The sequence below is a fragment of the Babylonia areolata genome, chromosome 4, assembly GCF_041734735.1.
Source record: "Babylonia areolata isolate BAREFJ2019XMU chromosome 4, ASM4173473v1, whole genome shotgun sequence".
Lineage (NCBI taxonomy): Eukaryota > Metazoa > Mollusca > Gastropoda > Neogastropoda > Buccinidae > Babylonia > Babylonia areolata.
In genome coordinates this window covers 11,615,100-11,642,317 of record NC_134879.1, presented here as the reverse complement: position 1 = coordinate 11,642,317, position 27,218 = coordinate 11,615,100, and the positions used below count along the sequence as shown (strand labels likewise).

The 27,218-nt window shown below is 46.6% G+C and overlaps 1 protein-coding gene across 1 annotated transcript in view; it reads left to right on the top strand.

Moving 5' to 3' along the window:
* The first annotated feature begins 714 nt into the window (after positions 1-714).
* Positions 715-27,218, top strand: part of LOC143280860 (uncharacterized) — a 171,286-nt gene continuing 144,782 nt past the window's right edge. Inside the window, 2 exon segments of the mRNA XM_076585586.1 lie at positions 715-1,705; positions 19,534-19,659. The gene's annotated coding sequence lies outside the window, so the exon portion shown is untranslated.

The following is a 27,218-nucleotide window of genomic DNA, read 5'->3' as shown; positions in this document are numbered from 1 at the left end:
CCACCCCTCCCTTCTCCTCCCCCTCCCCCCCCCTCCCTTGCCCATATCTGCATTCCGCACACCTCCACCTCTACCTCAGCCAGGTTTTTATTTTTCTTTCTAAGGTAGGGCACAGGTGGAAGGAAGAGTGAGGAGGTGAAACCATGCGGGGGAGGAGTAGTGAGGGGTGACATGAACAGAGAGAGAGAGGAGGTGGTGTTGGGGGTGGAGGGGGAGCAACACAGGTAATCCACCAGCTCCGAGTCCGAACCGTGGGAACGTGGCTCGAGCTGTTTGTCCCCTCTTGGAGCCGTCGACCCTCCCCCCCCCCCCCCCCCGCCCCCCTAACCCCCACAACCCTCAACCCCCTCTCTTTTCCTTGTTGCTTTTCGTTCTCTGGAAGACCTGTCCGTGTGCCTGCCACGCGCCTCTCTTCCAAGGTAAGGGGAGGGGGGTTTGTCCCCCTGAGCGGAGGAGAAAGCGAGCGGCAACGCATCTCTTCTATCTGTTATGTTATAGGAGGTATAGCGCCGCGCGCTGCGCACAACTCTCTCTCTCTCTCTCTCTCCCCCTTCTTCTCTTACTCGTCTTTTTTGTATCCCCCCACCCCCACCACCACCACCACCATTACTACTATATTCTTCCCTCCTCCTCCTCCTCCTCCTTTCTCTCCGTAGTAGTTCTTGGACAGCGAAAATAATTGACAGACAGGGAGGGGGATATGTCCCACCTGTGTTTTCGGAGTTTGTAGTTCTGAGTTGTTTGAGTCGTCTTTTTAGGGTGTAGAATAGATTAAGGGACGTCGTTTGTTTTTCGTTCTTCTTCTTGTAGTTCTCCCTCTTCTATTGTCAGTGACAATCGGTTGTTATTTTCCAACAGTGGTAATGACTACTTGTTGAAAACGGGACTTTTTTGGGAGTCACGATTGAAAGCCTTTTTTTAGAGGTTGAAAACAAAGTGTTAATACATGTTTTTGTAAATGCTATTGGATGGAATTTCTGCCCTTAGGAACGCTAGAGATGACTTTCTCAGTTATAGATTTGGTGGTTTTAATTTGAGAGTGATCAACTGATTTCTTGGACTTTGCTCTTGCTTTTCAGTGGTGCAAAAAGCATCGAGTGAAAGAGTTATTTCGTTGACTTTTTTCTTCTTGCATTTGCTTGATGCAATGTTTTGATCACTGGAACAGAGGTGATATTGTTGTCACTGAGTGTGTGTGTGTGCGTGTGTGTTGTACCTCGGTTATGGTGAGTGCGAGGCACTACTACTACTACTACTGAGGAGTTACTTTGAATCTGTGAATGCACGTGCATCAGTATAAAGGTGGGGGTGTCGTCCAGGCAGTCAGTCAGTGCCGGGGTATTGTGCAAAATCGTCCAGTCGCTGCTATCTTTTCGGTGGATACCTGATAGACTTGAGCACCTCAGCGCAAAGAACCTATCTAAAAACCTGTGGGCTCTTCAGTTCCTTCAGTGACCTGCATACAGGGGGGAAGGGACACACACAACAAGGAGATGCACTGCGTGGTGTTTTCAGTCGGATTCCGTGTGGTGGTGGTGGTGGTGGTGTTGGTGGTGTTGTGACCGCGGACTGAGCATCGGAGGAACGAGTGGAGTACGTCACTGAGATCTGATGACAATGAACTCGCTACAAGGCCGCCGGCGCTGAGGACTTTAGCAGGAGGGGAGTTCAGTTCTCTTCAGTGCTCTGCCCCTTAATCTCTCAGGTAGAGTTCTGCTTGGATGTGTGTGTGTGTGTGTGTGTGTGTGTGTGTGTGTGTGTGAAAGTTGTGTACCTTAATGTTTCGTCTCTGTCCTTCTGTGAGAGCATGACAGGTCATGTCCAGCCGGCTAATAGCCAAATGAAACTGTAAACAGATACCACAGTGAGAGAGAGAGAGAGGACCATGTAATGTATATACGGTCCTTGGACCGAGAGAGACAGACAGACAGATAAACGAACAGGCAGACAGATACACAAACAGACAGACAGACAAATATAGAGACAAACAGAAACATGCACATACAGATGGACAGACTGACAGAATCCTGCTACTGTCAATTGCGGCGCATCAGTTCCATCCGGAAATATCTGTCCATAGCTATATAACTACTACTACTATTATTCTTATTATTATTATTAGTGTTATTATTATTAAAGACCAACATAAATGGGGATAGAAAGGGTGAGATGGAGAGAGAGAGAGACGGAGAGAGAGAGAGAGAGAGAGAGAACTCAGAACTCAGAACGTTTTTATTCAAGGATTGAGATTTTAGGCATTGCCTATTCTTCCAATCTGTCCTTGCTAATCTACATCTATTACAAATAGTACACACATAAATGAAAGGAAAAGGTTTTCATGCAGAATGGTATACATAATGAAGAACCCCCCCCACACACACACACACACCCACATCCGCGCACACACATGCATACACACACTGACGCTCGCGCGCGAGCGCACTGACACACATACATACACACTCACGAGCGCACACACACTGACAGCACCCCCTCCCTCCCCCCACAGAGAGAGAGACAGAGAGAGAGAGAGAGGGAGAGAGAGAGAGGTCTGGGTGTTAAAGGGGCGAGCAGTTGTATTGACTGCGATTAGACGAGTGACAGACTCGGAGAGAGAGAGGGTGGGAGAGGGGAAAGGTGGAGACTGTCAGACAGACAAACAGGCGTGAGACAGACTGACACTGAGGTAGACAGAGTGGAGCAAACAGACTGACGGAACCAAGCGCACAGAGAGAGAGAGACAGTGAAGGGGGGGAGGGGGAAGAAATGGGGTGGGGGAGAATGTTGTACGGGGAATGGAAGGGGGTGGGGGTGGAGAAGGAACGTTAAAAGAACAAACAAACAAAACTTCAGTAACACTTTTTCTCTCTGAATGGCGACAGTATATAATAGCAGTCATAACGGTGAAAAGAAGTAAGCTGCGTGCAAATGGCACCCATTGAGTCCACCACTGACTGACAGGGAGGGGGGGTAATTTTAACGGGACACACACACACACACACACACACACACACACACACACACACACACACACACACACACACACACACAGGCATTCCTCTCTAAGTACCCGCCTCGCCGTGCCTTCAGCCTCTGGCATGGAGGGATCAGTTAACCCAACCATCAAGTTAGGCGACACGACAGCTGATTCAAACCTATAATCGGCAGCACGTGTTTGTCACTGTTCCACTCGCACGTCACAGCGCATAGTAAGTCATGGATATTATTATAAGATCACGTCAGCGTGTGGATACATTTCAGTGACTTTTTTTTTCTTCTTATCCCTCTCCTTCTTATTCCTTTCACACAAACTTCAAAGAATGTAGAACTTCAAAGAACGTGGAACGCGCATGGAATGTCTTTTTTTTTTTTTTTTCCTCGTCCAGTTTTGGTTCGGGTATTGTGAAACCTCATTGAACTAATATTTTCTTCTTCCTTTTCTTCTTCTTCTTCTTCTTCTGTTATTCGCCATGGGATTTAAGCCTGGCGTTCCACGAGTGGGAAGAATTCACGTGTGGGGTCGTTTTTACCCCGCGCCAATTAAGCAGCCGTTCTTCGTTTTCGTGTACGGGGTACACGCGGGGTTCAAGTTCGTGTCTATCTAACTTTACGAACGCTGACACAGATCATGGCTCGGTATTTTTAACGTGCGTATGTGATCTGCATACACATCGTCAAGGATGCAGTCAAAGGAACGGTAGCAGATCTGCACAAATATTGACTGGGGAGAATAGAAAGAACAACAACAACAAAATACAAACGAACAAACAAACAAAACAAGCCTATCCATGACGACCGCCACCAATCGCTTTAGGGATCAGAACCACGGGTTTCGGAGACCCGTTCAGTGGACCAAAGTCCGACACTGATCACTCGGCTCCCTTGGCCAGTGCACGTGCTGTCTTGTCTCCGTCCATCAACAGGCAGCTAACTTGAACAGGCATCTCTCTCCAGTGCCCAGGTCCTCTCTCTACTCCCCAACCAACCACCAATGCCCAGACAGGATCCCCTCCGCCCCCTTCTTCCATCCAGTCTCCTCCCATGCCTTCAGTGTCTGTAGACAGCCGCTCCCCTACCCCACTTTCCGTCTGTAGACAACCCCCCCCCCCCCGCCCCCCTGATACACCCCCACCTTCAGTGTCTGTAGACATAGTCCCCCCCCCCCCCCGACTTCCATTCCACCCCCACCTTCAGTGTCTGTAGACATAGTCCCCCCCCTCCCCCCCCCCCCCGAACTTCCATTCCACCCACACCTTCAGTGTCTGTAGACATAGCACACACACCCCCACCACCCATCAACAATCCCACCCCCACCTTCAGTGTCTGTAGACATAGCACACCCCCCCCCCCACCATCAACAATCCCACCCCCACCTTCAGTGTCTGTAGACATAGCACCCCCCCCCCCCCCACCATCAACAATCCCACCCCCACCTTCAGTGTCTGTAGACATAGCACCCCCCCCCCCCACCATCAACAATCCCACCCCCACCTTCAGTGTCTGTAGACATAGCACACACACCCCCCCCACCATCAACAATCCCACCCCACCCCACCTTCAGTGTCTGTAAACATAGCCCCCCCCCCCCCCCGCCCCCCATCAACAATCCCACCCCCACAGTCTGTAGACATAGCTCCCCCCCCCACCCGCCCCCCATCAACAATCCCACCCCCACTTTCAGTGGCTGTAGACATAGCCCGTGCCCCCCGCCCCCCCCACCCCCCGCCCCCCATATACAATCCCACCCCTACTTTCAGTGTCTGTAGACAGAGCCCCCCTCTTTCATTCCATTTCTCTCATCCAACCCTAATTTCTTTCTTTGCAGCCAGAGTAACCATCCACTCATTTTCCACCCCACCTTACCCCCAACCTCCTCCCCACATCTTCACAGCCTGTGGAATGCAATAGTACCACCTCTGTATGGATGTCTTTTCCTCCTCCTTGCTCCAATGCAACAGACTGGGATCTCTCTGACCGTGAACCTCACTGGATCTCTCGTCACCCCCCCCCCCCCCCCCCCCCCCCCATCTCTTCCTCGCATCTTCATTGCCCAAACATGAAACTCCTAACCCCCCACTCCTACCGCCTCCCTTCCTCTTATACCACTTCCATCTGCGTGTGCAGTACCCAGTCACAGATCCCCTCGGATACAGAGTTGTGGGCTCTCATCTGTCGGACGAAACATACCAGCCACGTCGTTTGGAGAACCGGGTGGAAAGAAGCAAGAGCAACTGCACGGCCAACAACAACAATACAAAAAAAACCTGAAGCTATTTAGAAAAACCAACGTTGCAGAGAGTGCACACGCAACACTACACACATGCGCGCGCGCTCGCACACACACACACACACACACACATACACAGAGTGACTTTGTTACCCAGATTACATAACACATCACCCGACCGGAAGTACACACACACAAAAAAACAAAACAAAAAAAAACAAAAAAAACGCACGAAGAGAAAACCACCGGAGCAAAGAACCGGACAAAGTCACAACGACAAACATTACGACTCAAACCTCATGGTTCCCCCCCGTCAGTGGAGAGCCACAAGGTAGACCTCTTTCATCCATTGACGACAGTTTAACCCCATGACTGCTGAACCTCATGAAGTGAGGCCAGTGGGACATAAGCATTGGGGTTAAGAGCATTTTGTTTTTAGTAAAATTGTGGACTTTTCAATGAAATGCCGTTCTTCTGACCAAAAGCAATAATACTCCCAAGGAGAAGAAGTCCAAATAAGTCTTGTGCTTGATATTTTCTTATTGGGTAGGGCTTAAATAAACCATGCTTAATGCCCTGTCCACGACTTTTTGTGTTTCTGTGCTTTATGCTGTGTTGTTTCTTTGAGTAAACATTGTTTAAAGCAACAAGTCCAACTGATAAATGGTGGCCAACGCCTTGGTTTCTGACCGAGGGTAGGCGCTGTGTAAGTATCCATGTCAATCAATTAATCACTAGTGACTCCTGACCTGCAAGCTCAGCCTTATCTTCGTGAGATGACAGCCTTTCTCTGACGAGCATACATTTGAGCAGCACTCAGGGGTAAGGTAGATCCTTCAATGCCACTGGGAAAAAAAAAAAGAATGATAACTGACTGCAAAGAGCAGACTGGAGAAATGACTCAACCATTCAACAAAACAAACACAAAAAAAAAAGAAAGAAAAGAATTAACTCTCTCCATACGAACGGCGAAAGAGACGACGTTAACAGCGTTTCAGCCCAATTACCATCATCAAAATATTGCAAGTGGAAGGCTCTTATACTGAAGAGGTGAATATTGACAAAGAATACCACAATTCTGACGACGGAAGCTAAAGGTTGGGTCATTCAGACACCCACTGGACATCCGAGGGGTCTGTGTAGAGGAGAAGAGAGGACTGGCCGTACTGAGTGAGTTAAACCAAATAGCTTTGCGTCAGCAAAAAAACAGGGCACAAGCCAGAATACTGTTACGTCATGTAACACCCTCCAGGGACACCTCCCCTGACCCCCTACTCCTTACTCCCCTCCTGCCCACCACCACCCCACATGCCCCCCCCAAAAAAAAACGATAGAGTTTAAAACGGTTATGCACATAAGAGCCCACTTTGTGAGAGAAAAGCAACAACAACAAAAAACACGAGTGAACGTGAGATTTGGTTGCTTGCAACAACAACAACAACCCACACAAACACAAAAAGAAGAAGTATAAGACGAAGATAAATTGAAAGGCTAATCCTGAATTCATGCAGGTAGTTCTCCCTTTTTCGTTTGGTTGGCTTTTAAACAGGTGTGTGTGTGTGTGTGTGTGTGTGTGTGTGTGTGTTGATTACGTGACTAAACTCCGCTGACTTTTGTTTTTTCTCCTTTCAAATTCTGTCAACCCGAGATTTGCCTGTGCTTTGTGGGGAGATAGGGCACTGTGCAGTGGAACAATATTTCTCTATCACCTGGCATCCTCGCACGAAAAGTGCAGAAACACGAACCGTATCGTTGACTGCACGTTATCATCGAAAGTGAATTGAATACCACTGATGTGTTGTTGTTTTTTCAAATGTTGCTGCGGGCGAGGAGGTGTGGGGGGTGGGGGAGGATGGGGGCACTGGCAGGGATGTGGGGTGAGGGGTGGGTTGAGGGGGTCATTGGGGTTCGTGAGTTTGAAGCAAACGTAACCGGTTAATGGAGGGAAAGCGTGTTTTGACAATTGCGTCTCACTTGACAAGATCATTAACAGCCCGTTTTGCTGTGAAGTCGTTCCTCATGCGTATTTCTCTTTTCTCCAGTCTTCTATCTCTGTTTTTCTTTTCTTCATCTGCATCAAGATTATCTTTTCCGGACAAATCCCCTTTCATGGCTAATCATTATCATGAACCTTTAGACAACCTTCTGATCGAATGGTGACCATCTTCCTCCTGTATCTTCATTCTGTATTTGATTTATATTTGTAGTGCTTCACGAGTCATGTTGTAGTGTGTCCTTTTTTGGGTGGGTGGGGTGGAATGGAGGGGGTGCGAATCATGTTTGCGTGAACAAATAAAGTACCACTATCACAACAAACACCGCAATAATGATGATGATGATGATGATGATAATGTTGCTGTTGTCATTGTTATCATTGTTATTATGATTACAACAACGTAACAACAAAACAATAACGAAGGCTCAGACGAAAGCAGGACTCACAGGATTCACAACACACACACACACACACACACACACACACGCGCACGCACGCACGCACGCGCGCGCGCGCGCACACCAAAACTGCACACACACACACACACACTGACGCACACCACGGACCTCTCTGCCCTTCCCTTTCGGCCGACTCTGCCCGGCAAGTTCATTATCACCTGAGCGAGCAAGCAAGACACTCCACCCTACCTTTACTTCTGCTCCCCGTCCTTTCTCTTTCTCTCTGTCTCTCTCTCTCTGTTCCTCTCCCCAGCCCCAACCCCCCCCCCCCAACCCCTGCCCGTTTTGTGTGTGCACCGAGAGAGCGCAGCGAACAAACTCTATCTCGCAGGCGGGCGGAGGAGAAAGTGTCTCTCTTTTTTTTTTTAAACATTTTTTTTCTTCATATTTTTTTTTTCCTTAAGCTCTTCGCGGAACGCCAGAAGCGTGGGAAAGTTTTGTTCTTCGCTACACAGCGGTACAGGAGAAGGGGATAGAAGGAAGGGAGGGGAAGGTAAAGGGTGGGGAGGGGAAGGGGGAAAGGAAGACCCTGGCGGCTTTTTATGAATCTGTCATCTCCGGATCTGTCAGGGGCATATAAACCTTTCTTGAATATAGCGTACCTGGCGCGGGGGTCGTCATCAATTTACTTCTCTGCTGTGTCTCACCACTACCACTACTTACTGCCACAACACGCTCTGTTCGGTTTATAGTTCAGTGAGGGGGTGAGGGGGGGGGGGGTAGAGGGGGGGAGGGGTGCCGGGAGGGTGTTGGGTGGAGGGAGGGGGGGGGGAGGGAGGAGCTGTGTTACCACTACCATCCTGCCGTACCGTCGTTATATACTCACACCTTTTCTGTTCGTTGACTTATTTTCCGTCTCTACCACCACCCGTCCACCCATTAATTTATTTTTTTCGCGTTGTTTCTCCCGAGTCGTTGAAGGTACTGTTTTCGCCATCGAAGGGAGAGGGAGGTGACGGGGCGGGGGGCGGGAGGGGGGAGCAGGTGGGGCGGGGGGGTTCTTGCTGGGTGGCAGTCGCGGTTTACTTCTTCTGGCTATCAAATTATGGAAATAGAAGCTAAGTCTTCACTAGTTAACACCACATTGCAGGTAAGAAAACCAGTAGTAACGAGGAGGGCGGGGGGGGGGGGGGGGGGGGGGGAGAGAAAGGATAGGTAGCACACATACACTCTCTGGGTGTCACACACACACACACACACACACATACGCGCGTACCTTTGACTCCTTTTTGTGACAGGCATTCTGTCGAGGTTTTCCCTTCAGCGATATACACAGTACTTTGTAAATATAAAGACAAGTTCATAACAAAGGGACTGTTGATAGTGGTAATTATGTGTGTGTGCACTGGCCATCAAACTTGAAAGCATACGGCACCAACTTTTCCCTCAGCACAGCACTAGAACTTGAGACCAGTCACCAAAGTTTCACTCGCAAACCGTTCAGTCCTTGCAGCCCGTGTTGCAGTATCGACTGAACACAGATGTTTTTCATTGTGGACAAGGAAAGAAAGACAAAAGATGGGGAACACACACACACACACACACACACACACACACCACAGAGAGAGAGACTGGAGATATCTATCATTGCTGACTTTGGCGACCGGCGGGCGCGTCCAGAACAGCGAAGGGTGTAAACTTGCTTAAAAACCTTTAGAAAAAAAAGGATTGCAGCCGACATGCAGTTGATCATGCAGGGCTGTAGTGGTGAGTTTAACAATCTATTGGCGATCTGCCCTTAAGGTCAAGTTGTTGGTGGCTGTGGTCTTTAATGCAAGGCCCTTGGACACGTCACGTAAGCAAAACGAAAGCTTCTCAATTCACAGGTGTGGACAAAAAGAATTCGTCCATTTCATGAAACGTGTGTGGTTCCTGCAGCCACAGAGTAAGCCCATACCAACCCTTCATATTTCCCTCCTCTCAAAACGAACTAAACCCTCGAGGTTTATTGAACAGACAGCGAAGTACTGCCCCTGTCAGTAGCCCAGATAGCTGTAGCTCCGACTGGCGAATTACCGACCCTGTCTGCAAATACCGTGTCGAACTGTTGAGCGAAGAAACCGTGGAGCACCGAAATGTAACAACGAGCTCGATCACAACAGCAGAAAATGTGTAGCCTTAATTAATAGGCTTTGAACATACTGCAGTTCGACGGCGAAAAAAATGAGTGCACGATGGGAGAACAGACTCGCCACATAAGCGAAAATCGCATTCCCAATTTCACAGGTGTAGACAAAAACTGTCCCACCCACGAACTGCGCAAAGCTCGAGCCTCGGAAACGATTCATGCCACCCACTCGCAACATGTTTAGCAGCCATTAATGTTGTATAAAATGGCAGAGTGAAAGAAGTGTCGATACGCATGCACAGTTTCAAGTCAGTAACGACATACAGCGCATGCGTCCCAAAATCTCTTTTCCGTCCAGTTCAGCCAACCAAAGCGTGTTGTGAAAGCGTGGGTTAGTATGTGGCATGAAAAAGTGACCCTGGCTGAGCGCACATCTGATTCGATCTCTGCATGGGAGAATGGAGCATCCCTCCTCCTCACTGGATCTTGGGTGGACTGGGCTGAAGGAAGTGGCTGGGAATTGGAGGGAGGCGGTGGGGGGAATAAAGCGGTGTGAGGCGGAGGGCGGGGTGTTGGGGGTGGGGGGTGGGGAGGGAGTGGGGATGGGGTACGTTCCAACATCTCTCACCTAAGCTAAATCAGTCTAACCCGCCTGTACTGGTCACGATTTCGTAACTCGAGATCGTAGTGGCACCTTTCTTTTCAACAAAGAATCTAACTTCTGGCTTCTAGTTCTGTGTGTTGTCTTGTATTGCCGCACTTTGGCTGGAGTGAAAATAGATTGTGCCAGATATGGCAGGAAAAACTGTTTCTGGTGTTAGAGGTACTTGTGTAAACTGAACCACAATGTAACATCATCCTGGATCTGCTTCAGGTCTTGGGTCATCAGAACTCACAGGACATGGCTTTCGCAGGAATGCAGCAATTTTGTGGATTCCCCCAGAACCCAAAAGTGTACTGAAGTGATCCAGTCAATGAACGTAGTGGCTGTCGGTGATTCTATCTGGCTCGGCCGCGCCTGCCTCTACCTCTCTGCTCCTTTATATATATATATATATATATATATATATATATATATATATATATATGTGTGTGTGTGTGTCTGTCTGTCTGTCTGTCTGTCTGCTTCCACGTTATGTTCTGAAACACGATGAGTTTTATCAGTTCAGTGACCGTAAGGACCAATGTTAATTGCGAACTCGTCGGTGTCTTGCTCTATTGAAAGGATCACAAAACAGGTCAGACATCATTCAAATCAAATGAAGCGGGTGTCAGTCTTTCGATGAGATAATAAACTGAGGTCGTATGTGTATGTGGCGGCACGCAAAAGAATGAAGAAGATCACACGCCAACAAATTTGAATGAGAGGCTTCTTCTTATTTAGTAGGTTCTACAAGGGTAGAGATACTTTACGCTTTCATGGGTGCCCAATAATATTACTCACACAGACGCGAACGGTTGATGATGCTGAAGAGGGGTGCGGTAATCTTCTCGAGGAGATCAATCGCAGCTTCATACGGGAATGCATAATTATATTTGGACGCTGCTTTTTTTTCAGTTTTATTGGGACATTGTTTTGGCTAAGTGTAATATGACATCACGACGTTTTGTTGGCAATTGTCCTTTTGAATTCTCTCTCTCTCTCTCTCTCTCTCTCTCTCTCTCTCTCTCTCTCTCTCTCTCTCTCTCTCTCTCCCCGCCTTTCTTTCTCTCCCTCCCCCCTCTCTCTCTCCCTCCCCCTCTTCTCTCTCTCTCTCTATCTCCCCGCCTTTCTTTCTCTCCCTCCCCCCTCTCTCTCTCCCTCCCCCTCCTCTCTCTCTCTCTCCCCGCCTTTCTTTCTCTCCCTCCCACCTCTCTCTCTCCCTCTCTCTCTCTCTCTCGCTCTCTCGCTCTCTCGTTCCCTTTCAAGAACATTTAACAATCTTCTGATACGTATCTCTAACACTGACAACAAGACAAAACGTGCCTTGCTTTTACTTGTTCCCACTTACTTCTATCCCATCATCATAGTACCTGAAATCTCCTTTCACCATTATTCCTTCCGTGGCAAACAGCTGTATGGTTTCCACCTTAATGGGAGTATGTATACAGATAACCCATCTGCACTATGTTCTTTTTTTTTTTCTTGCGGAGTGAGATAGCCATTGTGATAGTGTTGGTTTAACTCACTCAGTACGGCCAGTCCTCTCTTCTCCTCTACATAGACCCCTCGGATGTCCAGTGGGTGTCTGAATGACCCAACCTTTAGCTTCCGTCGTCAGAACTGTGGTATTCTTCGTCAACATTCACCTCGTCAGTATAAGAGCGTTCCGTTTGCAATATTTTGATGATGGTAATTCGGATGAAACGCTGTTAACGTCGTCTCTTTCGCCGTTCGTATGAAGAGAGTTAAACAGTATTTTATTTGGAACATGTCACAATACAACACAGATATCGATGAACAGGACAACAAGAAAATCTTATATAAAGTCCTGTCCTGACACATGTACATACTGAATATGTGACGGACGTCATCATAACTAGAAGACATGAATATACATGAATTTTGAACAAAACTAAGCTGAGATATAAGTAAAGTGAAGAAAATGGATAATAAACGAGTGGTTAAGGAAGAGGTCAATAGAGAGAGAACGAGAACGTGATAGTGTTACTATGGCGTATCCTACCTTCCATTAGTCACTGGATGTTAGGATACTACATGGAGAGAAACGCACATGCATATAAACATGGTCTGATGAGATGGTAAGTATGCACCCAAGCCCCCCCCCACGCCCCCCACCCCCTTGAAATGGCAGACGGACCACCCAAGCGGACAGGCACCCAGGACCCAAGCCCTCGAGCAACGCAACCTCCACCGAACCAAGACCCAAAGTCCTCAACAACTTGGCCCGAGGGACATCAGCCAATAATAGGTCGTTAAACTCATCTCCACCATGATACCGACTAGATCGGTTTCGTCGCCAGTACTTTTGAATCGGTCGGACAGGATCAGGGTAGATAACATCGCAGAGGCCAGTATGGCCATCGTCGCAACGGACCCGGGAGAGCGCATGTGAAGAAAAAGAAGGAAAAAGTCTGCTGTAAATGATGGAAAACAGTGGCTGGCAGGGAACTTTTGATGGCCGCCTTGAATGCTGCGGTCGTCCTTGCACGCACAACTCCTTCCTCCAGCTGATTCCATTCTGCTATTTTTATTTTTTTTACAAGAAATGAGTTCTTTAGCTTGTCCGTGTCCTGCAGAATGGAATTATGAAGCCCTTGCTGTTATTGATAGTTCTTCTTCCCACTATATTCCTACTATATACCTCAGGTAACTCCCCAGAGCTTGGCCAGAGTGACCGTGGGTTGAGTTTAGTTACCGAAGTAGCCAACAATAAAACGATGATCCTTTGCGAGATTGAAACACGTGAATCAACAAACCTAGAAAAATACACTCTACCAGCAGTGATGATACTGATGACTTTTGTTTTACAGCAACATAAAAAAAAAACCCATCGTAACCGTCATCATGGTCTCCAGTATCATCATTTTCGTCATTATTAATCATAGTGTAATGGTTATGAGGGAAGGGAAGGGGTGACGGCGCGTGAAGGTAGGACTGACAGCTGACGGTTTTATTGCACATTTAAGCACATTGTGTTGGATCAACGGTTACACACAAGCGGTGTGTTTTCTCGCCCCCAGGGAAGTGGTTACTTTTATACAATGTTTGTGCGGTTTACCTTTCGTATTCCAGCTCTGCTTAAGTTTGATTAAATGGATCTTGTGCTCAGTGGCTGATTAAGCTGCTAACAAGGGGTCATCTTTATTGCCGTTCAGTCCGTACTGTTTATGAAGCCATGCGGTAGGTTTCGTGAAGTGTGTGTTGTGTTACATGTGGAGCTTTGAACAGCGGATAGTTTGTATGACATGGATTAGTCGAATCGATTGGCTTTGTTCTTCGGTTTGCTTCTCCTGAAACAGTGGCATCTGCAACATAGTGGCATCTGGAAAATTGTAAATACACACTTTTTCTACATTTAAAGATAATCAAGTTCACCTCGTACCTGAGATTTACTCTAACTTTGGGGAATCTTTTTTTTTTTTTTTTTTTTTTTTAACACTTGTGCTGCGTCTATGTAGGCATGCTCTATCTTCTCTCCCACTTACCTTTGCCCCAAGCTTTCTCAGCCATCCGGCCAGTCTGTCAAACAAACAATACACCGGAAAAGCAACTACAGGGATGTCATTGTGTTGTGCGAAACCGTTTGTAACATTGCAGTAACAAAGCCAGCACCTACTGACTGAATATTGCGTGTTTGTTGCGGACATCGGCGCATGGTTTGAAGTCACATGAGTGTTATATCAGTGTTTGCCAAGAATGCGTTTTAACAATGGGAAGTGGGTTTTCTCTCAGTTCCCAAAAATGGGGATTGAAATACCCTTCAGAACAAATGGCAAAAGGGTGAATCAACCGTTTAATTCAATTTTGAATCGGGAGAATTGGGAGCACTGCCTTTTTGATGCAAGGTGCTTTCTCTTTCAATCATGCATAACAGCTAAAGAACAAATATTTCTTGTTTCTGACAATTTTAGGGGGGTATGAAATGCATTAGATTGCACTATTTGACCCTTCCATACAAAAGAAGGTGTGTTGAAGACATAATGCTGCATAGTGCTATTTTTCTTTTCTTTTTTTTTTCTTTCTTTTGATCATGCACTGAGAGCTGGACGGTGAAAGACGTGTTCTTGTTTTTCACGATTTCTGTGTGAAAACTTGCACCAGTCGACCCTCCTTACATCCATGGGGGTGTATTGAAGGTTGAAGAGATGGAAATGATAATAGAAATGGGTCACTGACAGACAAAAAGGCTGTGGGGAAGTCGTGTTCCATTCTCGTGGAACGTGGAACTGTTCTTGTTAGAAATTGTCCACGAAATAACGTGACAGAGTGCTGTCCCTTAACGTAAAACTCTCTCAGTTGGCCAGGTTCCAGGTCTCCCGTCTTCTCTCCCCCCCCCCTTCCCTCCCCTCCCCTCCCCCAGCCCCCCATTCCTTCTGACGAGGTCCGTTCCTCCTTTACGCTTCTTATCTCACAAACTGATATTAGTTTGGCAGCATTTATTTCCATTTGCCACAAAGACGAACTGTCCCGTCCCCCATTTTCCCTGTGCCAATGGGATTCGGTAGTTGTTTTCAAAAGGATTATATTATAAGCATTTTTTTTTCCTTTTCTTTGTTATGATTACATATCGTTTGGAATATGTTTGCATCTTCTGTCTGTCGGAATGTGTTCATCTTTTCTATGTCTTTGTGACACCATAATATGTACCTTCAGTATTACTCTGGAAATCGATAGGCTGTGTTGTCTTCTTCCTGGTTCATCCTGTTTTCTGTGGTCGTGAAACTGGTTACATGCAGCGTGCTTACTTTAAAAATGAATAGGCATTACGTGGAAAGAAAACATGGGCATTATAAGAACATGTCCATATCCCGTACCGTGAATATAACTGCACACATGATATGATCTCCTGCGGTCGGCTGTGCTCCATAAAACTCGCATTTAATTGAAATTAACTGCGCACAATCGTTTGTCATTCCGTGCACAGATCTCCTAACACCCACAGTAACTCTCCTTTCTTGGTGCATCATCTTTTCACTGCCCACAGTTATTCTTCGTTCTCTGAAAAATGTCTTCGGTTCTGTTACGCTTATCACGTGCTACGTTCAAATTTGGAAGCAAAACTCCTGTGACATCGTAAGTGTTAGTTCAAAATGAATGTCATTGAATCAATGTGTTATCTCCCAATCCCTCCCCCTTCCACCCCCATGCTCCGTTTCTTTCTTTTCTGGGTTTTTTTCTTCTCCTTCTTTTTTGTTTTGTTTTGTATTCTAAAAATTCCAATTTCAGTATCAAGGAAGTCTCGTCCTGTTTTACTTATACATACATTATATATCCGTGCACGACTGAGGACTGATGATGGAGTGGAATTCGTTTGACATGACAAAGGGAGTAAGTGTAGATGAGAGCGTTACTTTCCCCACACACCTCAACGTATACGTATACGTATACGTTCAGGCTCTCTTACCTGCGGTGCATATAATTGTAATAGTCATCACACACCATCCCTCACAACGTACTCTTCAGTTTGCAGTATTCGCACAAAGAGGTTTTTGTTTGTTTGTTTGCTTTGATACATATGCTTCGCTTATAGTGCTTGCTGCTGTTTTCTTTATATTAGTATCATGTTGTTTTCTTTATTCTTTATATTAGTATCATGTTGTTTTCTTTATATTAGCATCATGTTGTTTTCTCTCGAGTTTTCTCACCAGTGTGAAGGAGAATGCATTGGGGATGGGGGTGGGGGGGAAGCGAGGATGGGGGAGGAGAAGAAGGATGAGGAGGAGAAGGAAGGAAGGAAGGGAGAAGGTGGATACGGGGAGTGGGAGAATCAGGAAGAAGAAAGAAGGGGTGGGGGAGGGGATGGAAAATAACAGAAGGTAGAAAGAAAGACGGGAAGGAAGAAAGAAGAAAAAAAAATAGAAGAAAGGAGAGACTGCAGCAGCAGCAGCAGGATGAGAAGAAGGAAAGAAGCTGGGTGGTGAAGAACAAAAAGAGCTATTCGGCGAAAGAGGAAAGAAAGAAAACTTTGTTGGGAAAGGATAAACATACCATTCTCCGTTTATTACTGATGGAAAAGCTCAAGAAGACGAAGAAAAAGAAGGAGAAGGGTGGAGGAAGGAATGAAGAAAGAAAGAAACAAACAAAGATGGAGGAAGAGGAAACGAAGAAGTAGTAGAACGAGGAGGAAGAGAAGAAGAAGGAGGAGGAGGGGGAAGAGGAAAAGAAGAAGAAGGAGAAGAAGAAGAAGAACAGCAACAACAGCAACGACAATAACAGCAACATCTGCAGCAATAACAACAACAGCAACAAGATGAGAAGAAGAATGCTGATGAACGAACAGACACGTAACATATCTGTAAGAATGCTTCTGTCACTAATATGGAAGCTCATTTTCGCCACAAGACCGGAAACTGAAAGACGAATTAAACAAAAGCAAGACACGACAGACCGATAGACTGGCTGAAAGGTATTGTTTTTAGAAAATACATCGAGAGAGAGAGAGAGAGAGAGAGAGAGAGGTTAGGCAGACAGAGTGGCTAAGGGAGGGGTGGGGTGGGTGAGAGAGATGGAGTTGGAGAAGAGAAAGATCTTCTTCTTCTTCTTCTTTGTTCGTGGGCTGCAACTCCCACGTTCACTCGTATGTACACGAGTGGGCTTTTACGTGCATGACCGTTTTTACCCCGCCATGTAGGCAGCCATACTCCGCTTTCGGGGATGTGCATGCTGGGTATGTACTTGTTTCCATAACCCACCGAACGCTGACATGGATTACAGGATCTTTAACGTGCGTATTTGATCTTTTGCTTGCATATACACACGAAGGGGGTTCAGGCACTAGCAGGTCTGCACATATGTTGACCTGGGAGATCGGAAAAATCTCCACCCTTTACCCACCAGGCGCCGTCACCGAGATTCGAACCCAGGGACCCTCAGATTGAAAGTCCAACGCTTTAACCATTCGGCTATTGCGCCCGTTGAAGAGAAAGATCAAAGCATCTTTTCTTCTTCTTCTTCTGCGTTCCCCGTGATCATGGTCTCAGCCTTGCAGTCCTATGCTGGAAATGAAGGTGGTGGTCTTGATGAGGTCTTCTTTGGTGCCCCAGAGCTTTTCTGCCAGTGTGGCTCCATAGGGCCACTGCTGCGTCCGTGCATCTTGATACAGGGGGCAGGACTGCAGGATGTGCTCCGGGGTTTGTGGGCCTGTCTTACACGGGCAGTCAGGAGTGTGTGACAGCTTCATTCGGTACATGTGGTCTCGCAGGCGGCAGTGCCCCGTGCGTAGTCGGAATATGATTGTCTGCTGGAATCGCTGCAGGTGAGGCATCTGGTCATCAGGTGGATGGCATCTTTCCTGTCCAAGACATTATGATTCCCTCAAACTGGAAATGATAAAGTAAGATAACTGAATACCTTTGACACACTCTTCTTTCAGTCAGTCATGTTCATAAATTCGTCGGCAGCGAATTGAAAGCAGGCACATCAGCTGATTGAATGTTGCGAGGCGACAGAGAGAGAGAGATGGGGGGAGGGAGAGAGAGAGAGGGAGGGAGGGAGAGAGAGAGGGAGGGAGAAGACAGAAAGGGAGGAACAGACGGAGACACAGATAAAGAAAAAAAATAGGACGCCAATATTCTCTTTGTGTCTCTGCCTGTCTGTCTTTCTCTCTTTCTTGTCAGCTTCCCCCCCCCCCTTTTTTTCACTCCCTTTTCTTTTTCTTTTTGATAGACTGTGTATTTGAATTGAACCGGTTCAAGTAATCAAACGGTAGCTTTTTTTACCCACCGATTTTCCTTTTCACTCTCAGCTAAGTATCTGAAATTTTTTTTTTTTTTTAAGTGAAGAACTGTGACCTTATAACGATAAGAAAGCCGCAATGTGGCGACTGAGTGGGTTTTTTTTTTCTGGATTCGATCAACTGGCTTTCAATTGCTTTTCACGCTTTCAAGATTCTCTGTCTGTCTGTCTCTCTCTCTCTCTCTCTCTCTCTCTCTCTCTCTCTCTCGCTCTCTCTCCCTCCCCCTCCCTCCCCCCCCCCCCCTCTCGCTCTCTTTCTCTGTTCCAAGCCTGCCCAAGAGAAGGGTTGTCAGAATGGTTTGGCGTTTTTAGTTCAGCTGTGTGAGTGTGTGTGTTTTTTGTATCCTCCCTTTCTCGTTGTGTGTGTGTGTGTGTGGGTGGGGGGGGGGGGTGTTCTTTTCTTTTTCATGTTTAACCGATGGTTTCTTTAAGGGATGGTAGAAGCCCACATGCTGTGGTTCACGAGCCATGAAAACTACTATCAGGTGAAACTGCAGTCAGCTCACAAAGTAGTCCGTGATCCGCTCCGCTTCCGTAGTAGTATCGGATAAATTGCTTTCTCTGAATGGGTGGAGGTTTTTGTTTTGTTTTTTGTGGTGTTTTTTTTCCTTCTCAGCCCGATCACGGTTGAATGAGCAGCTGACTTTATCTCTCTTGTGGTAACCTGATTCACACGCTCGCACATGCACACACACACACACACACACACACATGTGCGAGACATGTGCTGATGCATACGCACGCACTCTCTCACACACACACACACACACACACACACACACACACACACACATATGCAAAACATACGCGATACCTACACACGTACAAAGGCGTGTAAGTACTGACTCGCGCATATACGTACACACGCGCGAGCACGCACACACATACGTTTCATATTTTCCCTTTTAATTATGTACACACGGGCGCGCATGCGCTCACACACACACACACACACACACACACACACACACACACACACACACACACACACACAGATGTTTTGGTAGGGTATAATATCCTGCCCATCGTGCCCGAATTATGTGTGATTGATATATAACGGATATATAACTCTCTCTCTCTCTCTCTCTCTCTCTCTCTCTCTCTCTCTCTCTCTCTCTCTCTCTTTCTCTGAATGACCTATCACCCTACTCCCCATTGAAATGAACCTTATGTGTTTCTTCAACAAAGCATCATCACCATCATCATCGTCGTCGTCATCTCTCTCTCTCTGTGTCTGTCTGTTTGTCTGTCTGTCTCTCCCTCTCTCGTTTGTTTTGTTTTGTTTTTGTTCCATTAACCTCCACTCCTGTTAACACAACAACAAAGTCTTTAAGCCAGTGCAATGATAAAGAGTCATCCATTGTTTATGTTTGTTTTTTTTCACAGGTGCTGAAAAGGGCAGAAGCTAGCAGGAGCCTGAGGAAAAAAAGAGGAGAGAGAGAGAGAGAGGAGAGGAGTAGAGAGGAATAACAATACCTGTAACGTGTGACCTGTGAACCAGAATTCTGACAGGTGAGTCTGGATGGACAGAAGGTTGGATATTTTGGATAACAAACAACTCTACTGTTCCTTCCATCCTATCCATTCTGCTGTGTCTTGTCTCGTGTTCACCCAGACTTTGTGTAGTTATTTCAGTGTCATGGGGTCAGTCCAGTGCAAAGCCACCTGTTCTGTCAGTCTGTCTGTCTGTCTGTCTCTGTCTGTCTCTCTATGTGTCTTAGTCCTCTGTCTCACTCTAATTGTCTCTGTCTCCACCCCCTCACACACACTCACACACACACACACGCACACGCACGCGCGCGCGCACACACACACACACACACACACACACACACACACACACACACACATTGTTTCCCTGTCTCTTTCGCTGTCTCTTTTTATTCTCATTCTTTTTGTGTGGTTATCTAAGTCTGTCGCCCCCCCCCCACCCCCCTCTCTCTCTCTTCTCTCTCTCTGTGTCTGTCTCTCCCTCTCTCCTATCACTATCTCTGCCTCTGGCTAATTATCTCTATCCAAATCCGTTTGTCTCTCTACATGTCTCTTTCCGTCTGTTTCTTTGTATATGTGTCTGTCTGTCTGTCTCATTGTCTCTATCTGTCTGTCTGTTTGTCTGTCTCTCCCTCTGTCTTTATCTCTCTCGGTCGGTCGGTTGCCTGTCTGCCTGTCTGTCTGTCTGTCTGTCTGTCTCTCTCTCTCACTTTGTCAGTGATTGATTTGCGGGTTGGTTTATCCCCCCCGATCCTCAGTCTCTTCAGGCCGGAACCTTGATGATAATGATAGACATGGTAGTGGTAATGATGATGATGACGATGATAATGGTGATGACAGTGAATACAATGCTGGTGACAAAAGGGAGAAAGAAACACGGTAACTGGCAACAACAACAACAACAACAACAACGCATGCCATTTTCCGAGACTGGATTACCTGTTTGACCGACTTGACTGTTCCTGTGCTTACCCCCCCCCCACTACCCTCTCCACTCCCCGACCATTCCGTTTCATCGTGTGCAAGATGGGATGATTTTTTGCTGCAGCAACAAAAAACGGCTTATATCACTATTATGTATAGTGATACAAAGCTAACGCATCAATGATGAAACATTTATAGATTAATAATGGTCATGATGATGTTAATTAACACCGATGATCGTGTACATTAATACAAAAATACACGTCAGTTATGTTTGTTTTTGTTTTTAAAAAGAATGGTGATGATGATGATGATTGATACTGATGATCGGTTAACGATAATAATGGTAGTGGCGATGATAATGATGACGGTGATAATGACAACGAATACAATGTTCGTGATGATGTTGATGATGATGATGATGATGCTGATGACGACGATAAGAAGAGGGAGGAAAACGACAGGCCGGAACCTTGATGATAATGATAGACATGGTAGTGGTAATGATAATGATGACGATGACAATGGTGATGACAGTGAATACAATGCTGGTGACAATAATGACGATAAGAAGCGGAAGGAGGCCGAAAAGAACCTGCCAGTGGCGCCTCAGATGGCGCTGCGCCGTAGTTTACACAAAGGCGTCCATCTTGACAGGCACAGTTGTTAACAAGATGAATGCGGACAGCAGAAGAAGTCTCAGCTGACACCAACGGACTTAAAGAATATTTACAAGTCCGTGGCTGACATCACATGCTCTTCAGCTTCCTACAGAACATAGCACGGTATAATACTGCTGGCGGTCCTCACAAAACAGCAAGCGTGCTGGAAAAGAAAACTTACATCATCCCTCCCAACCTGAAAAATTGTCACTACTACTACTACTACCACTGCTACTGTTCCTGTGCTTACCCCCCCACTACCCCCCCCCCCCCCCCCACTACCCCCTCCACTCCCCGACCAATCCGCTTCATCGTGTGCAAGATGGGATGATTTTTGCTGCAGCAACAAAAACGGCTCATATCACTATTGTGTATAGTGATACAAAGCTAACGCATCAATGATGAAACATTTATAGATTAATAATGGTCATGATGATGTTAATTAATACCGATGATCGTGTACATTAATACAAAAATACACGTCAGTTATGTTTGTTTTTGTTTTTAAAAAGAAATGATGATTGATACTGATGATCGGTTAACGATAATAATGGTAGTGGCGATGATAATGATGACGGAGATAATGACAACGAATACAGTGTTCGTGATGATGTTGATGATGATGATGATGATGACGACGATAAGAAGAGGGAGGAAAACGACAGGCCGGAACCTTGATGATAATGATAGACATGGTAGTGGTAATGATGATGATGACGATGATAATGGTGATGACAGTGAATACAATCCTGGTGACAATAATGACGATAAGAAGCGGAAGGAGGCCGAAAAGAACCTGCCAGCGGCGCCTCAGATGGCGCTGCGCCGTAGTTTACACAAAGGCGTCCATCTTGACAGGCACAGTTGTTAACAAGATGAATGCGGACAGCAGAAGAAGTCTCAGCTGACACCAACGGACTTAAAGAATATTTACAAGTCCGTGGCTGACATCACATGCTCTTCAGCTTCCTACAGAACATAGCACGGTATAATACTGCTGGCGGTCCTCACAAAACAGCAAGCGTGCTGGTAAAGAAAACTTACACCATCCCTCCCAACCTGAAAAATTGTCACTACTACTACTACTGCTACTTCTACTACTACTACTACTACTACTCTGTCTCTCTGTCTCTGGTCTGTCTGTTTCTTGCTCTCTCTCTCTTTCCTTTTAACAGTCTGATTGAATAAAAGCATTGAACGTGCGCGCGTTTGCATGTGTGTGGAGTTCACATGATCATGCAAATTACATGAAATGTGTTCACGGGTATGGTTTGTTCTTGTCTGAAGGATGTTATTATTAACGCTGAATGGAAGAAACAACTGCGACAAAAAACACTGTCTTTTCATTGTCAATGCCTCTCCACTCATCACGCTGAATGGAAGAAACAACTACGACAAAAAACACTGTCTTTTCATTGTCAATGTCTCTCCACTCATCACCGTCGCCTCCTTCAATTACAAACCTTCCCTTTCCCCACCCACCCACTTATCCATCTATCTTCCGCCTTCTTGGCAGGCCCACCCGTCTGCTAACAGAGAGAGAGAGAGGGGGGGGGGGGGGTAGAGGGGGGGATGTGGGGAAGGGGGATGTTGTTGGGTGGACAGGGAAGAAGCGTGGGAACGTGTCGGAGGGTCCACAAGTGGCCGGACATGGACAATGGCTGTGCTGGGGTCAGGAGCCCCACCCCGGGTGACCACCACTCACCCCCTCCGCTTCGCTTGTCTCGCCTCGCCAGGTGAAAGCGTCATTGCTGTCTTCTTTTTCTTCTTTTTTTTTTTTTTTTTTTTTCCTTTCCTTTTTTTTCAGGTGTGGTGTAGCATGTACGGATCAGTCCGTGCGTACTTTGACACCTACCTTGAAACTGAAACTGCCCCGCCTCATAGTGGTGGGGGAGGTGGTGGTGGTGGGGGCTCGACCGTATAAAGGGTTATGGGCACTGAATGTCATAATCCTTGTGACCCTTGGTAATAAAGACATATTCTATTCTGTTCTAGTCTCGTCTAGTCTTGTCTAATTTGTTCTGATACTATTTTTGCCCAGTGAGTAATGGCCATTATCTTACGTGGCTGAGACTGGGTTCAAATCTCAACCTGGAAAAGTCTGCGCCAGGAAAGTGCTTTGAGTGTTGTTTTTCTTTTTTTATAGTTTGTCTGCAAAGAGCATGGCGTGCTCGTTTGCCCAGGTTCTTGCTTTATTCCTGTGAACTGTGATTCAATGTATCTGTATCACTACCTCTTCCGGCATTGTGATCTAACGTGTGTCTCTCCTCTCACCTGTTTGTTATCAGGGTCGTTGAAAGAAAGAAGGGAAGAGGGAAAGAAATGGTAGATCACTAGTAACAACAGTGCGCTGTTTAGATTTCTTCGTCTTCTGCCGTTCCTGCTTGTTCTTCTCCCTTAATTCTCAGTGTGAAAATCCCATGGAGCGTCGCACAGAACTGTTCACCAGATGTTTCCCGCTCCGTCGGTTGTGTGTCAAAACTTGGGTCTCTGCAAATGGTAGGATTAGTCAAAATAAGAGGAAGAAAAATCACACACACACACACACACACACACACACACACAGACACTTGCAGCAGCACACTATTTTGGAAGAAAGAAAGAAAAAGGATAACGCACTTGTAATGGTACACTATTGAGGATTAGCATTGTCAATAGAAAGAAGCGAAGAAAAAAAAAAAAGAAAGAGAAAGGAAATAAAAGAAATGAAAATGGCCTCCTAGCTGACAGTTGATACATTATAGAAGGGGGGAAAAACCTCAAATCAGGGGTAGCCACTCTGTTGAGAGTTATGCAGCTGTCTTCACCTGTTCAGTGTTTCCCCGGTTGTAGACAGCAACCCGTAGGGGAGAGCATTCCTAACCCGCCTTCATCTCTTGTGCCTGGATTACGGAACTTGACACTTCTGTCAGCCACTTCACGTCAGTCTTTCTGGGGTTTTTTGTTTCTTTTTTTGTTTGTTTGTTTGTTTGTTTGTTCTTTCTTTCTTTCTTCTTTCCCGTTTGTCAATCTCTGTGTATCTGTGTCTGTCTGAACTTCCCTTTCTTTCTCCCTCTCCCCTCCCTCTCTCAGTCTCTCTGTCTCTCTCTCTCTGTGTCTCTCTCTCTCTCTCTCTCTCTCTCTCTCTCTCTCTCTCTCTCTCTCTCTCAAATGTGTTTCTCGTATTTTCATTGAACCTTGAATGCCAATGTTATTGGTAGTTTAGAATGTATGCCGTGCAGTGAATTAACTTTATACTCAATCTGGAAAATGACCTCATACTTAATGAGAAAAAAAAATCAAGTTAGTTCCTATATACTGTGTTTAAAATGAAGTCACTTCATAGTCTGTAAATGAACTGCTGGATTACCCTCTTCCCCCATCCATCTTCCCCTTCCCCAGTGTGTATGTATGCCTGTGGCCGAAACACATTAAACCATCCGAATCTCTCTCTCTCTCTCTCTCTCTCTCTCTCTCTCTCTCTCTCTCTCTCTCTCTCTCTCTCTCTCTCTCTCTCTCTCTCTCTCTCTCTCTCTCCCCTCCCCGACGATCTCTCTTCCTTTCTCATTCTCTCTCTCTCTCCCTCCCTCTCTTTCGGATGGGACGACGGATAAACCGAGATCCCATGTGCAGCACGTACTTGGCGCACTGAAAAAGAATTCATGGCAACGACAGCGTTGTCCTCTGGCAAAATTATGTAAAAAAAAAAAAAGAAAAAAAGAAAAAAAAACACACAAATAATTATAAGCATCAAAATAGTCTCAAAGTCTGTGGCCTTTCATGCCCTGCTCTCATGGTGACCTCAGTTTCGATACCCCTCCACTTCTGTGCTTGGGGTGAGTCCTGTCAATGTCGTCAGTGTCGGCAGATTCATGGGTGGCTGTTGTTTGAGGGACGTGGTGGCGGTCTCCACTCTGGGAGGGACGCTCACTCAGTCTGGCTCCGCGACTAAGCCATTATTGTCGTTAGTAGGGGGCTTAGTAGGTGGTGTCCTAAGTACGTTAAAACAGAACAGGCACCACTGAACACCACCGAAGTGACTCAGCAGCAGTGCAGGGTCTCCTCTGGTGTGTGGCCTCATGGCGACCTAATATCGATGGTTCCCTGTGGACTGCCGATGCTGGAACTGCGACGGACGAACCCGGGTGTGGCCGTGTATGGGGGAATCTAAATGAGCGGCGTGGGAGTAATGCCACTGAAACGGTGCAGATGATGGGGCAGCAAAAAAAAAAAAAAAAGCATGCGCTCAAGGCTTAACAAGCGCGTTTGGTTATGCTGCCGTCAGGCATCTGCCTAGCAGATGTCGATCGTATTGCGTATATGGATTTGTCCGAAGCCAGTCACGGACGCTTCCTTGAGAAAGCGAAACTGAAATTTGTCTCTCCCACCCCTACCCACCAGTCAACAGCTGCCCTCACCTTCACCCACAAAAACAACTACAATACGATAATCACCTGATAATGCGTGTGTGTCCAGAATGCTGGACAGTAATACTGTTTTCAGTGAAGGAGAAAACGCGGTTTCCAGGAATGCATAAGAAGTACAGGTGTAAGTTTAGGTTTGCTGCTGTCGCCGGCCTTATAACATCCCAGAGATAGAGGCAGGTAGACATGCGGGTGGGGTGGGAGGGGTAGTAAGTAGGTAGAGAAAGAGATAAGGAGTGTCAGAGAAGAAGAGACAAGTGGGAAGTGGTGGGGGGGGGGGGGGGGGCAGAGGAGAGAAAGTAAAGAGGAAGAGGGAAAATAAGATGGGGGATATATGTGTATATGTATATCTATCTATATATGAGAGAAGGAGGAAGTGAAATTACGGTGAGAGGAGAGGGAGGGGCGGGGGGTGCCGGGGGGGGGGAGAGAGAAGACGGAGACAGAGAGAGATGGAGATTTCCAGACACAGAGACAGGGGTAGAGAAAGACGAGCAGAGACGCAGACAGTGAGAGATGGAGATCTCCAGACACAAAGACAGGGGTAGAGAAAGACAAGCAGAGACGCAGACAGTGAGAGATGGAGATCTCCAGACACAAAGACAGGGGTAGAGAAAGACAAGCAGAGACGCAGACAGTGAGAGATGGAGATCTCCAGACACAAAGACAGGGGTAGAAAAAGACAAGCAGAGAAGCAGACAGTGAGAGATGGAGATCTCCAGACACAAAGACAGGGGTAGAGAAAGACAAGCAGAGACGCAGACAGTGAGAGATGGAGATCTCCAGACACAAAGACAGGGGCAGAGAAAGACAAGCAGAGACGCAGACAGTGAGAGATGGAGATCTCCAGACACAAAGACAGGGGTAGAAAAAGACAAGCAGAGAAGCAGACAGTGAGAGATGGAGATCTCCAGACACAAAGACAGGGGTAGAGAAAGACAAGCAGAGACGCAGATAGTGAGAGAATGGGAGGGACATAGATGAAGGAAGACAGATGAGAAGGGAAAAGGAGAGAGAGGGGGGGGGGGAGGTGAGGGGGTAGAAGGAATGAGAGACATAAAGGAGGGGGGTACAGAGAGAAAGAAAGGGACACATACGCAATCACATAGACGTAACATATACAAAAAAAAGAGAGAGATGGAGAGCAGAAGTGAGGACAAGGACAACGATATATAACGGTCAGGTACTCAACGGGTGTGTGTAGCGTTAACAACACAAACGTCTTTGGAAGCAAAAACAAAACTAGCAAACAAACAACTGGCACGATTGGTGTGAAGTATTCCCATGCCGTTCCAAGTCTGACGATAAATCCTTTAATTCCAACAGGAAATCACAGTGTTCGACTTTCTGTTCTGTTTTTCTTCTTCTTTACTGTGTCTAAAAAAAGAGAGAGCCCTTGCTTTTTCACCTGCACAGGTGCGCGGTGGCTGGCGGGTCTGAATGTGATGAGTGGCGTGGGACGGTTAGGCGGAAAGGCATGCAAGGGTAAGCGTATTGTAGGGCTTGGGGAGGAGCAGAGGTCAGGTGGTGGCAGGGAGGGAAGGGGGTTGAGGAGGGGGGTGGGATGGGTGGGGGGTGGGGACAGTCTATG